This window comes from Perna viridis, chromosome 2 (genome assembly GCF_037379345.1).
Source record: "Perna viridis isolate PV_CMFRI_1.1 ecotype Kerala chromosome 2, ASM3737934v1, whole genome shotgun sequence".
NCBI classification, from domain to species: domain Eukaryota; kingdom Metazoa; phylum Mollusca; class Bivalvia; order Mytilida; family Mytilidae; genus Perna; species Perna viridis.
In genome coordinates this window covers 18823447-18839282 of record NC_142446.1, presented here as the reverse complement: position 1 = coordinate 18839282, position 15836 = coordinate 18823447, and the positions used below count along the sequence as shown (strand labels likewise).

The 15836-nt window shown below is 33.7% G+C and overlaps 1 long non-coding RNA gene across 1 annotated transcript; it reads right to left on the bottom strand.

Moving 5' to 3' along the window:
* Positions 1-6204: 6204 nt before the first annotated feature.
* Positions 6205-15762, bottom strand: LOC148623927 (uncharacterized). Its single transcript, XR_015919577.1, has 3 exons — positions 14878-15762; positions 11477-11613; positions 6205-6835 (listed from the first exon to the last, which is right to left on the bottom strand). It is a non-coding gene; the product is annotated as an uncharacterized LOC148623927 (long non-coding RNA).
* Positions 15763-15836: the final 74 nt, after the last annotated feature.

Below are 15836 nucleotides of genomic sequence, written 5' to 3'. Positions count from 1 at the left end.
CTATTGCTAATTGTATCGTTATTATTATACAAATGTACAATCTTAATTAATCAGCATATTACGTTCGCAGTAAAAGTTGTTTATTGGGTTTGTTTATTGGCGTAAATAACATAGAATTAAATTAGTACACAGGCAAAATTATTTCATGTGATTTTCACGTGAATTTCATATGATTTTCACCTGAATTGAGCAAATTAACTAAGTGACAAAGTTCACGTGAAATTCGGGTGAATGGAGCCTTCACGTGAAATTCACACGAAATGTTCACATGAAATTCGTGTTTAGTGAATTTCTCATGAAAATCATGTTAATTTCATGTGAAAAATATTTGCCTGTGTATATATTAGAAATACCTATAACTTGATAAAACTATCTGCATTTGAACCTAAATGGGGTATGCCAAAAGGACTATTTTACTGTGGTAGTGTACGATAATTGCAGATGTTATCAGGCTTTACAAATCTAAAGGCTCTAGCGACTGCTATATCAATTCTGATCTTCGATCTAAATTGATAAAAAGATCTATTTCTGATTTCAGTACAACGATGTCCCTATCTGTTAAGCATTTAGATGAATATAAAATCTTCATAATTTGCCAATATATGGAACTGAAATTCTCATCGATCGAAGTACTACTTTTTGCAAAATGCATCGTTTGCGAATGGTATAAATGAACTAATGTCGACAGTAGAAATGATCTATGGAACTTAGTATAAAAAAACACAGAAACAGGTTGACACTATGCTTTTCAGCCATTGTAATACTATAATAAAGAAAAGAAAAACCGTCAAAGCCTTACCTCTTTATCTGATATAGTTGTCAAAGCCAGAATAGAATGAAAGTCAAAATGTCCATAATAAAGAGAAAACGCCACTTTAAATGATGATAAAAAAAACACCAAAAAATAAAAAAAAAAAAACAAAGACACTAAAGCATCAATTAACAAACCAGACACCGCTCAGAACTGGGAGTATGTACCAGATGCACCGGTAGAGTAAGCGTCTCCTGCTTTCCAAAAACATCCGACAAGTTGTTTAAGCGATATAAAATCTAGGCCAACGCAAAAAAGCGTAACTGCGACATTATTAATAGGTCTGTTCTCAGGGCACAGTTTGCCACAATATGACAATCTTGATTTTTCCTCCTCGTCGATCACTAATATCAGGTCAAGATATGACGCAGACGTATACATTATTGTATATTTCATAATATCTGTTCCTTTAATATTCGAGGTCTTACCAGATTAATTATCCAACGAACATAACACCTTTCAGCCACAATAATGTAAGTCAATGGATTCACTAAGGTTCTCTAATACGATTTTTTTTATCACATCTCTATCCTGAGAGTGGCGTTTAAATCACTTAAGTTTTCATTTAAGTTTAGATGTCCATTTCTGCAGAGGTAAAATTTATTTTATCCTTTACCGGAAGTGGATGTGTTTGATAATGATTTTGTTTTCAATTATAACAACACACTTCAATATTTCACAATATTTCTATGCCGTGGCTTTGCTTTTTGAAAAGCACTTTTTTATATAATTATATAAAATGCTCTTGAAATATGTCCATTATTCGAGGTACACGAATATCCTAACGCAGGTCGGCTATAATTTATTTCAGTATTTTTTATTTAACTCATTTTTTCTATAATTGAAAAAGTCGTGCTATCGAGTTAGTACGTTCACGGAGATATACATTTTGGATACTAGAGTATTAAATGATAGAATGTCATTTCTGTAAAGGGAAAGTCCTCAATGACATTTGCATGTCCGTTTCACATTACCTGTAATTTCTACCATGTACATGCATTATGCTGTATATATATAAGTACGACCGATAACATCAAATTTGTTACAAACCGCATCTAAGAGAATTTCTTTTTTTTTTTACATATTTTGTGTGTGTGTTTGTAAGTATTTTGTTTGCTTGTTTGTTTGTTTGTTTGTTGTTTGTTTGTTGTTTTTTTTTATTTGTTTTGTTTTGTTTTGTTTTGTTTTTTTGTTTTGTTTTTTTTTTATAGTTTAATTTTTCGGGGGGGGGGGGTTGTTTGTTAGTTTACTTTATTTGTTTTGTTTTGTCTATTTCTTGTATCAGTTTAGATTCACAAAGCTTACAAAACTTTCGCATTTTTTCTATATTTAGAGAACGCATCCTACGGTGCTATATATAAAAAGATGTGTTTTCCTAACTTACACATTAGTATTATGTAATTGTTCCCGGTGTCTTATACCTCTGCTAGATTCTCATCGTTGGAGAGACGACTTTACACATGGGAACACCTCTTGTATCCGCTATAATAATACTGGATCGTAAGATTTCAGTGTTCACAACAAATATACTATGCAACTGATCCATACTTCCAGTTTGCTGCTCCGACGTTAAACCCCAAAAAACAAAAACAAACAAACAGTTTTCAGGGTAACATGTTTTTTTGGATACAAAATATTTTTGGTTATCTCTCTTTTCATCATAATCACTAAATGAGAATACTGCGTAAATGGATCGAATATCAAACTTATTGATCTTAATATCCATTCTTAGGTTAAGCAACATGTTTTACATATTTGTATGATAATTTACAGCATGATTGCAAAATCTGTTGTAATGCGAGGTGTGATGCATGTCTGAATTGAACTGCTTTACCAACTGATCAGGGAATCTCGATAGATTGTCAAGGTCTTGCAACTGAGACAACAAAAAATCATTAAATTTGTCAACCATAGAATCTAAAAAGTTACTTCGAGTTCATATTTAACGATAAAACACTTACATATTGTACTTACGAACCAGGAAAAATAAAAAAAAAACAATAGACATCGGCAAAAAATACCGAAATGTCCGCAGTGGGATGATTTAAATGCGTCAAATCCAAACAGCATGGCCTAAACGTGAATACATGAAACAAAATAAGATCTACATACACAATGTAGGAAATCGAAAGATTTTGTTTGTTTGTTTGTTGGGGTTAAACGTCCGAGCAGCAATATCTCAGCTATAATCAGACGATGAACATGAAATGGATGATAAAATGAACATGAAATGATGATGAAATGAAAAAGGGATTGGACACAAGGTTAATAGGGTCGACAAATTTTGATTGCCACTAGAAAAAGGGGGGATGGGTAGGGTCGGGCAATTTAGCCTCCTGTGGCGGAGCGCAAAGGTTTCTACTACTATCGAATACCACAGCAGGGTTCTTTAACGTGCGAGGAACGTGACATCTTTCCTAACACGATGCACCACTATGGTTTGCCGTAAGGTTTTCCGTATTATAGCCCGACAACCCCAGCATGTAACATGCCAGGGGTACACTTCCCAGTTGCTCTGTGGGCAGAGCGCCTAGCCCCTGGCTAGGTTTCTGAGCACTTTTTAGTCGCCTATTCTTTAACACCCGGACCTGCACGGGGCGAAATCGAAAGAAAATAGATTACACACAAAACTGAATATAATGGACACTAGACATCACACACAAAAACTAAAGTACCATCAGAATGAACTCCCATAAAAAAAAGTTGGGAGTGACACCAGGTGCTCAGGTAAGCATGTCCTGCTCTGCATTCGTCACTTGTCATATTGCAAGTGAGTATAATGATGCTCATTTGCTTTTGTTACTTTGTACGTATGATTTTATTTACTTTATATTCTTTGTTGTGTATGTCTGTTTTTCCATGTCTGGTCTTTGTCCCTGGATTACATTCTTTTCATTACCGCTATAACCTTGGTTCCCTTGATTACTCTTTCGCAAAACTTGTCAAAAAATTTACACTAGAGCGAAATAATTTATTTTAGCTAAGTATCATGATGTAAACCTAATGAACAACTGATATTGTGTAAAAGTATCCGAAATTGACAAAAAAAAAAGATAGAGGTGATAAAAAAGATCCCATAAAACATACGCCATTATCAAGTTATGTTTTTCAGACGCCGGAATTTGATCATGAACTTAATACCAAAAAGCAATCAATCATGCAATAAAGATTAACATCGTGCGAAAAATATACTCAAAGATTTCTAAAGAAATGAAATGTATCTGTCTTACAATGCACGACAACAATAGTACGACGTTAGTGATCATGCATGAACAAATTGGTTATAACTAGCAGGTTATCGTGTAAGAAACGCAAATCGATTTTGATCTATTCGTTTTTCTGTACAAAGACTTTAATGAAAACTGCAATCACCTTTGGGACCTATCAGGCTTAAAAAAAGACACACTTTTAGAATTTTGTAGAGCAGATATAAAATTTGTTTTAATAATTATACTATATTTTAATTACCGTCTATAAAATAAAAGTAAATTAGTTTAGACTAACTGTCGATGTTATATGTAGTGATATTGTATGGTTTAATTGTTAATCACTTGAACTGTTACAGTTAAAATTGGTTTCTTATGGTTCATAATTCCATGTAATCGTATATAGAATGCATAGAAATAAAATAAGTTGACTAGTAAATACAGAAGTCTTACGGTCGTCATCATGAACTCGTGGATCGTTATGGTGTATCCATCTGCACCATGAAAACTGATTTATTCAACGGGTCATAGTTTTCCTGTCCTCGTTTTCTACCTCGGACTTGACTTTTTATGAGCAACTTGGTGGGGGTTTCCAAAAAAGCAGAGGACGCTTACCCTACCGGTGCACCTGGTCATTGCTCCCAGTTTTTAGTGGAGTCCGAGTTGCTCATTAGCTTTTGTTACTTTATATGTACAATTGTAGTTACTTCATGTTCTTTGTTGTGTATGTCTGTTTTCCATATCCGGTCTTTGTCCCTGGATTTCATTCTTTTGAATGCAATTCATGCAATTTTAAAATGATTTTAATAATTACTAAAGGAAGGCTCCTATTTAATTTGGAGTTTATGCCCCCTGCCATTTTAAAATTAGGGACATCCACGTAATTGACAGATACCATACTGTTGGTTTCTGTTCATCTAAATCTGAGAGTCCAGAATTAGAACGATTAATTTTACCAAGATTACCTACATAAAATGAAATGGTCAATCCATGACATGAAATAGCAAGTTCAACACACCCAAGCACGTACGCCTTCAAGAAAGAAGCCTTGTAATATTGTATATAACTTGCCTTATAGTTATTTAAACCATTGTGGAATTTATTTCCCATTTATTGAAATCTGTAAATATTTAGAAACATATGTTAATGGATATTTATCAACATGTGCATAATTCAATTATTGATATCAATAAATGGGGGAGTTTTCTAGATAATGCAAACGCATTCAAGACAAAACGTATATATGTTGAAGTTTGTTCTTCGGACAAAACCAGTCTTCGTCCAAACTTGCCGCCCCTCGACAATACCAGTCTGTGTCCACATTTGTTTATTATCATTATTAGTATTACTATAATAAACATATCGCCATATTGAATCCCGCCGCTGTATATATTTTAATCGATTGAGTTCTGTGCTTTAGAAATAGGTTTCTATGTATTTAGTCTATAGAATGTAAGTACAAGCAGCTTTATGACTTACAGATATTATTTAACAATGTAAACGATCATCAATGGGAGATCAAATTTTCAAAAACTATTTTTTACATTCATAAAAGAACAAAAACATTGTTTGCACAAAATTAATTTAGGTTGTCGGAACATAGAAGCTGGAATGGTTTCCCATAGAAAATTCCCTGGTTGATGTAAATATATCTATTACAAGCATATAATGTTGTATTTTATATCGTATTGTAGTTCTGGTTTAAAACAATACAGATGATACTAAACCAAATCAGATTTGAAAATGGCGTTCAAGTAAGTTTGTTTTACCAACCTTATATCGCTTTCATTTATTAACTTGGTATACATTTTTATGGAAAAACCACATTTATTATTATTTTGATATTGGGTAGGTTTCTTTGTGTCGTTTTAGATATGGCAGTATCAAATAACAGAAACATTTTATCAATCGATACTGTACATTTAAAGTGACAGTAACTGCACATTATGTAAACTTATACCCCATTTACAAATCCGTAGAATGTTATCGCTGATAGTAGTTGTTTTGTTTTCATCACACGAGAGGTAATAAAAATTAAAATAACAAATTATAGTCAATGTTACAGATATTTTATTGATTAAAGCTTCATGTACTTAAATTCAAAAACAATGTCATTTATGACGGGTAAAGTAATTTATGTAACTACTTTACGATCTACAAGAAAACACATCGATCATGTATCCACAGTAAGAATGTATCAAAAGTAAATGAAGTGAAATCAGTAAGAAATAAAACACAATATCATCACAATACAAAAGTAAACTCAATTAAGTCGTCTGTGCATTGTCCACATCTAGGACTATAAATTCAGAGAATTAAAGCGACATTGGAGCGGAGGATTCAGCGTTCTGTAAAAACTTTGATTCATCAAATCATCTACAATAAGTCAGAACTATCGTATTTTTTTTCACTTTTCCAGGAGCAAGTTATGAAAACAAAATTTAATGAGATTTCAAACAACAATAAACCTGCTAACATATAAAAGTTATCATGTGACTACTTTTTTGATTTTTGACATGATATACATACATCAGAAAGAACTATAATTACAATAGGTATACTTATAAGTATACCTCCAAGGTATCCAATAACGGCTGATGGTCGTCTCTTGTCGTCAGCTGATATTTTACAGTTTTTATATGACGATATCTTATTTAGGTCAATTTTCAATCTTTTTCGATTGCTTTTAAATCGTCTCTGAGAAGTAGTTTTATTTCTTCTTTTGTTAAGTTCAATTCATTCAGGAAGCTCCATTTTCCACAGTATGTAGAAAATCAGTGGATGCTTTTGTTTGTGCCAGGTGTTTCTGGTGCACTGACTGAAAATACACAAAATTTAACTCAGCTGAGTGGAAATGCTAAGTGTATGGAAAATCATCACTTATTTCATACAACAAACTCAAAACAACATTTGACTACAAAAGAACATTGCGTTTTCCAGCTTGCATATAAAGTCCTCGACTTTAATTATATTGACAGTAAAACACAAAGAATGTAGAATAAACTTCTGTCCTATATTTGCTTCGCAATGCTTCCTTTTCTTTTAGGCATAAACAATGCGAACTTTAATTATATTTAAAAGAGTGTTCTCAAATAAAATGTAATATTTCGCTTATAATACTCCCTTTGAGGGACAAGTTATACTGTTTTGCCCCTGTCCATCCGTCTGTCTGTCCTTCAGACTTTTTCAAAAGTTTTTTTTTTTTGCAAATACTTATCACAATGATATTATAACTTGCCACAAGCTTTAACCCTCGTTTAGCAGTTTTGTACACTGTTATAAAATTGTAAAAAAATCAATAAACTAATATTTATACAGACACCGACGACATAAACATCATACAACTTGTGGTTAAAAAAACTGCTGCTTGATCTGTATAGTATATTTTTAGTAACTACAACAGTATGGATCCACATACATGTTCAGTGCACAGTATGCGAAGTAACATACATATGAAATATCTGTTAACTAAAATTTGAAATGCGGCCATACTTGTTTTTGTTTTTAATTTATATCAACTGTAGGAAAATTTATTATGTTCCCATAATGACCTCATTGATCCGGTCTTTTATGGTATAATTTCTGGAAAATAAAAACCTTTAAACATTGGGAAATAATCATGAGTGCAGTTCTCGTCAACAAAATGAATGAAAGAGTAATCAAGGGAACCAATAATCGAGTGAAAATCAAAATAATATATTCTAAGAACATAAAATAACTAAAATAATATTTACAAAGAAACAAATTAAATAGGCAATCCGGACTCCACTAAAAACTTGGAACATAGACCAGGTGCATGCAATGAAGGGTACAACATTACCGAATTGATAAACTCAAGCCAATAGTCAAAAGGAGTAGGCTGTCCTGGAATGGCGCAGGCATTTCCGGCAGACATTTTGCGTTTAACCAGGCTTGATAGAGCTCTTAACATCCTGCTTTCATGACTATTAATTATTCCCTGTATATTAAAATATAAACGGGCAGCAAAATAAAGCAAACTGTTTTATGGAGAAAGCAAAGTACGCAATTTAAATGATTCCCCAAAAGTTTTTGCTTTGATAAACAATGTGCGATCCGCCTCTAAACAGCTTCATTATTATCATTATTGTATGTAAACATTAGGTCTGGTAAATTATAAATGTTATATTGGAATACAACCACTGTCGTAAAGAAAAATAATACTTGATTCTATGACTGAATGACCACCAATGCATAGCTTATATCATATGAAACTGTTTTGTTTTACCACGGATTACATCACCAACACCCCTCCCTTTTGGTGAAAAATATTATGTGGTTTTTTTTTCTTGTAAAATATGTGGGGAAGAAACACATAACTGCCTTGAACTGGGAACTATTTTTACTCCTCTGGGACCTCTTTCAAAAAGTAATCAAGGAACCAAGGTTATAGCGGTAATCAAAAGAATGTAATCCAGGGACAAAGACCAGACATAGAAAACAGACATTCATAACAAAGAACATAAAGTAACTAAAATCATACATACAAAGTAACAAAAGTAAATGAGCAAATCGGACTCCACTAAAAACTGGGAGCATGGACCAGGTGCACGGGTAGGGTAAGCGTCCTCTGCTTTTCTAGAAACACCCGCCGAGTTGCTCATAAAGAGTCCGGGGTAGACAAACGAGGAAAGGAAAACTATGACCCGTTGAATACATCAGTTTTCATAGTGCTGATGGATACACCATAACGATCAACGAGTTCATGATGACGACCATAAAACTTCTGTAGTGATGACTGCAATCTTGTAGCAACATAACCCTGTTCCAGAAGCCTATTTGTTAGAGTTCTAGCGCGATACAAAAAGTCTGCGTAGTTTCGGCAAGGTCTTGCATAACGTATGAGTTGTGATATGAACACTCCATACGCAGGAGCCGAAGGGATGTTGCAACAGACGAAAGGAAAGTTAACAATTCTGAATGACAAATCATCACGTTTGTCGTAAAGTTTGGTTAATAGTTTTCCTTTACCATCGATTTCTAAGTGTAGGTCAAGATATGAGGCTGACTTCACAGTGTCTGTAGTATCCTTTATCTCAAGTTCTTTTGGGTAGATGCGATGTATCAAATCCCCGAAATTAGGATTGTTTAAAGATAATACGTCATCCATATAGCGGAAACTGAGATTGAAGAATCTAGCCAAACGATATTCATTCTTTCTGATCAGATCAGCTATAAAGTCAGCCTCATAACAGTGAAGGAATAGGTCAGCAAGTAAAGGAGCACAATTTGTTCCCATTGGAATGCCGATCGTTTGTTGAAAAACACGTCCACCACACTGGACAAATATGTTGTCGATTAAAAGTTCCAGCAGTTAACATCTTCCTCTGTATATTTGGAAGATGATTTGGAATTATTTCTTACAAAATATGAGGAATCTCTACCAAGAACTACATATTTGTATCTAAGTGTACAATCGTTTTTGGAAAAACAACGATGTATAATGTTTTTAAGCCGGGATTTTAACTGAGTATGGGGAATAGAAGTATACAGTGTTGAAAAATCATAGGTTTTAATGCTATTATATTCAGATAATAGTCTTGAACTGATTGTCTCCAAAAGATCTTTCGAATTTTTTAAGATCCACATTTAATTAATACCACTACGGGAGTAACAAGTGTTGTGGTAGGACTGTAAACCCTATTTGACAGTTGTGAGTATAGAAGTTAAAAGATTTGAAAGAGATTTGGTGGTACATTTTGCAGATCCAGCTATGAAACGTTGTTTGTATGGATTCTTGTGAAGTTTAGGAATCCAGTACATAGACGGTAAATCACAATCATCGTCCTTGGTAGAGAGACCAAAAGACGATACCACAGATTTATGGTTTTCCACAATCTCTTTTTTGGAGAGAGTGGTAGCAGTGTATGTCCTATCACTGCTATTATTTTCTACGTCTACCTCTGATAATAAACATTGGATATAAAACGTTTTGCAAACAAAAACAATGTTGTTTTGGGCTTTGTCTGCTGGTACGACAACATACTTGTCACTTATAGTAGACAAACTCTTGAATCACCCTGAATCATCTTGTTTTACAGCATTATGTATTTTATTTTTATTAAAAATGTGCCCTTGAAAATTTTATAAATAAGATCTAAAAGGTTAGATTAGTAATATATGGTACTAATTTAGTGTATGTATTTGATGCTTTTATACACAGGAAGTTCTCTTTCAATAAACATACCATGTTATGCGCACACTATGATATTTATTACTGTCCCTACTGGTCTCCTTAGAATCGCCGAGGGGTAGATATGTCGTTAGATATTTATTATTCTAAACTTTTCATTATTTTGTTGATTTCTGTATTACGATGTAAAGGGAAACGCGGTTTTTCTCTAGAAGTAACTTGGGGACCCATTAATTGTACTAAAACTTGACATTTTTTAGGTTCAATAGACTGACGCCTGAATTTAATTTCAACCATAGTTTTTAACCTAACAATCGAACATTTGTATTGTCTTTTGATGTTTTAACATCAAAGGATTATAGGTGGTTGTGGTTCAAAACTATTAATTCAAGAAATTTAAGCATACATAAGGTCATACCGTTTTGTCAGTTTGTTTGTTTGTTTTTTGCTTGTTGAATTCATCTAGGCAAACCTAGTTCCGAATTTCATTGTGAATGTATACGAAAAAAGTATTTATTACCACGAACAATGTTTCTAGTGCGGTTATCTTAATGCATACTTTGATAACGAGTGGTCGACTAAGGAACTGTTTAATATAAAGTTACCTATAGTTAGAATGATATAACATCGTATTGGTGAAATGAAAGTGTCCTTTTTTTGCCTAAATATATACACATTCACATATAACTGTTTAAAAAATAACATTTATATAAATGTATGAATCACTTATATACAATATAATGTAAAAACATGTATAAATAGCCAAACGGGACTTGCCACCACCAATGTCTGTTAATAAGGTAGGCAATGGACCATTACAAACATCATGACATCATTTCGGTCGGACGAATGTCACCTCCACAAAAACATTTAGGTGGTGACTGTAATGTAACGATCAAATATTTAGTATGTTATTAGATTGGAATGATTCCAACAAGTGTATATTAAACAGGTGTAATTATTTATGATATAAAAATGTCTTCACTTCTTGGGGATAAATAAATAAATACAATCATACTATATAATTGCAAATTTCTATATGATGTACATGTGTTTCGAGGAATAATCTCTCATCATCAGTATTAATATCAAATACTAAAAAGATCTACTTCCCCCCAAAATAGAAAGCCAAATCTAACACTGAGACGTTTAATTCTTTTAAATGGTGGTGTTTAAAAAAGAAAACTTCAGATCGTCCTGTTTATTTGGCATGGGACTTGTATTTGCTTTGAGCAGGGTATACAAGAAAGGAGAATTCTTCATCTAGTTTGACCGGCTGCGATTTGTCATGAGAGGTTTATAACTTACTATTTGCGTTCCGGCAAATTTGTAACTTGATGTATTATTCAGACGTGTTTCAATGCAGTTAACTGTAGATGACAAGGAATATTCATCTTGAAGCGTCAACCCACCGTCATTCCAGTGACAACTAAGCATCGTTATACCTGTAACAAGAATGTTTATCCCAACGCGTTACTATAAATACAACCTAAAATAAAAAAAAAGGTTTGAAACAATTATGATTTTTTATTCTAAAGGAATATTGTTGAAGTTAAATAATATTTGCAGATGGTAAATAACGTCTTTTATTTTGTTAAAATTAAAGAACACTTGAACTAATTTACTTTTTTAACATGGTCAATTTTATATTTTACAGTGACATTCCGTCCCATCCTGCATTAGTTGTTCACTTATTTCAAATAACAGTTTCGATGTTTGTAGTCAATTGAAGGTACAAAAGTCTTGTACTGCAATGACTTCAATAAAACCAATAGATAAGTTTTGGGGACAAGATTGGGTCAATAATAGATCAGCACAATATCAGACCCCACTATTTCAATAGTCAAATGCCCAGCGGACACAAGTTCCACCCGCAAATCCTCGGTTTGTTCGTGATTATTTATGCTCAGCCCTAGAGAGAAACATTCGACATAGCATGTAATTCATGCAAACTTCTGTGAGCCAGAATATCTCCTTCAGAAAGTTTTACTAGAGTTCATGAGTTCAACAAATTGAATCTTCCGACGTTTGCCGGAAATACTATGCAATGGCAGTCATTCTAAGATTTCTTTGTAATATCGGTTCATAATATGTTCAGAAATTCAATCGTCTAAAATCACTTTTTCATGACAAGACTCTGAAAAACGTCGCAAAATTTTGCATAACACATGCTTACTATGAGAAAACTATCCCTTTGCTCAAAGAAAGATACGGACACACATAAGTACATGCAAGCAGCAATATACACGTTATCTAGCATGAAAACCGAAGAACCGACAAAAATGCGGTATTTACCTCAACATATAATGAAAAAAAGATTCATTCAGAATACCAGAGTAGTATTTGACTGCAGGAAACCCAAAACAAGCGAGTCTAAGAGTAATCAAGGGAACCAAGATTCTAGCGGAAAATCAAAAGAATGTAACACAACAGGAACAAAAAGAGCCAAATACACAAGTCCATTATTGAGTAATATTATCGTCAAGTGATGCCCCGTGCAAGTCCGGTTGTCAAAAGAATAGGCCTGCAGCAGCGCTAATTAGCTTGTCGTAAAAGGCGACTAAATAGTGCTCAGAAAGCTAGCAAGGGGCTAGGGCGCTCTGCCCACAGAGCAACTGGGATGTGTGCCCCAGGTGGTGGAATGGGGTACCCCTGGCGTGTTACATGCTGGGGTTGTCAGGCTATAATACGGAAAACCTGACCACAAACCATAGTGGTGCACCGTGTTGGGAAAGATGCCACGTTCCTCACACGTTAAAGAACTCTATTGTGGTATTCTCCCGGAGTAGGAACCAACCACAGGGCTCCGCCACAGGAGGCTAAATTGCCCGACCCTACCCACCTCTCCCTATTTCCAGTGGCAATCAAAATTTGTCGACCCCATTGTCCTTGTGTCCAATCCCTTTTTCATTTCATCATTAATTCACGTCATTTTATCATAAATTTCATGTTCATCGTCTGAATATAGCTGAAATATTGCTGCTCGGACGTTAAACCCCAACAAACAAACAAATATCGTCAAGTGATTGATTTCATTTTGTTTCAGACTGAATTAATTTTCTCAACGTAACGTAAAATAATTGGGAAGAATCATTTTAACTGTTTAAACTGCTTTGTGCCAGATTACCGCTTCAAGCATTTTGTTTTATATATAAATAGAAGTGTACCCTCTGAATTAATACGATGAATACGGAGAATACCTGTTAGTAATGAAAAAATATTCCGGCCCTTAATTTGATCTATTATTAATGTGTTATATAGTCCATGGGCTGGAAGGGCCCACCGTGCAACCTACATCCACTCATCAACTTCATGGTGATTTTAAGGTACCTTTATACCTCTCATTACCGAATCAATTTGTCGCCAAAGAATATTCTCGGATTCTTTTTCAGTATAAGCCTATATTTGTACCCCACTGGGTCAAAAAACCAAGTTTTTTTTACTCAATTGTTGGAGCGTCTAAGCTTTCCTGCGATAGCATGTGAGAACAAACTAAACAAATTTAGGTATAATCGTGTAGCCCAATGTCTCAACCTTACAATGATACTAATAAAGTTGTGGAAAAATCGCTTTAATTGACATATTTTTAAATGTCAAAACCCCTATTAATGCTTCAGTAAAACATAGCTAATATGGTATTTTCTGTTTATTACTATCACAAGTCGTACTTCTGGAGTTCTTTTTGGTGATTTTTGGCGATTTTCGCCTGTCAGAATGCATCAAAAAATGCAAAAAAATGGGATTTTCGATTTATAGGTAAAAAATCACATGAATTCGACTCCACAAGTTCTTACTCAACTAGAACGTCTCAAATTTGGTATCATTTGGTAGATAATTTAATTTTCTACATATATGTCAATTTAAGCGATTTTTGGCGGGGTAGGGGTATATTTTTGTTCATTATACCGCAAAACTCTAAGTGTTACCACAACTGTCTTGGTAACATTGTAAAGCTGAGACATTGGGCTACATGATGATACATACATATGTCAGTTTTCTTCGGTTTGTAGAAAGAAAAAGTTCGTGGAATCAAAACAATGATTTCGTGCCTCAACGAGATATATAAAGTAGTCGAAAAATACAAAAATGCTCTATTTTATTTTTTGCGACAAAAAGATTCGTAAATGAGAGGTATAAGGGTACCTGAAAATAATTTTTTGGTTGATGAGTGGGGGGTGCACAGGGGTTATCTCAGCTCACGTACTAAGACTTATTGCTATTTCTGTAGATACAGTTATTTTTAAGGATTGTTTTTTTTGGGGGGTTTCGTTTTATTTATATATTTTTGAACGGGTTATGCGAGTATAGCTTGATAAATAAATTACTTAAAATCCTTTTTATTAAATGTAAATAGATTAAAGTCAAAATTAAGATTTACTACTTCATCGAAGCCTTATCTAATTTAGAAATATTTGACCGCAAATCATAGTTGCGGTCTAACGTCAGAATGAAGTAAAACTGAGGTCATATTTACAACGTCATTTTCTTCCAATTTTACCAAAGTTTTAAAATTGCTCAATCCAATTCTTACATTGTGGCACAAATGGGTTCATATGTGTTAAAATGTTAGTGGTGCTAGTCAACATTGACGCTTATAAATTGACCCAAAGAAGATTATCGTGTAACATAACCAATATTTTAAACAGATATTTTATTATGTTAGATCATTAAAACACTACTGTTAAAGTTTTCGTAAAATTAACTCTTACCTTTAGTAATACAAACATTTGATATATTCACAATAATACACTTCAGTAAAATATGAAATTTGAAAATGTTTCCCATTGCTCTTTAACTTATAAACCATAATCTCCAGTATGAGCTCATTGCATATGAAGCTTGACGGAACAAACTGCAAATGATTTTTCTTAAAATGATTAAATGTAATTAATTTAATTTGTCATGAGGATTCATCTTGAAGGAAACAATGACAACGAGGAAACCCTTTTCAGCAATCAAACACAAAGGACGGGTTATAAGTTCAAATAATTACAATGGGGTTTTGAAATTCGGAAAGGTTTTTTTTTTTTTGCGGTTTTTATTTCTTACACCATGATTACTAGAATAATAGTATGTTGTCCAAAGTTTAAAGCTGACATAAAAAAGATCTGACGTCGGCTCTCAGAACTGACCAATAAATGTGTCTCTTTCGAATATGATCAACGACCTGAAATTTCATGCATGATTTTCTTCAGTGAAAGGAGTGCTGTTATCTTGTAATAATCAGAAATTGTTCACCATTAAGGAGCATCTGAGTTTTGAGAAGGGTTCGTTCTGCTTGTTTTTTCAGTATATATGCGTTGGTTGTTTTATGTTGTACGCTTTACTCTGCTTGTGCTGTAAGTTTAGGTGGTACTGGTGTTGTCATATGTTAACTACTCATCCCCTAAACACTCATGATTACTACTTCCTTTTTTTCAAGATGTGTCCAGATGGGTTCTGGACCTCGTTTTTAGATTTAGACGGACTTACTCCTTTTCAATTTCTAGCCATCTAGCATTAAGGTATACAATACCGAGGAAGCAGTAATTACATTGTTTGTATTCTCTACCCTATGATATTTGGTATGTGGTTATGTCCGCAGTAAGGGAAGACTTTTGTGCAGTTTTTATTTAGCGCAATGATATTTCACTAGTCGAACCGTGATGTTTATTTATACAATTTTACA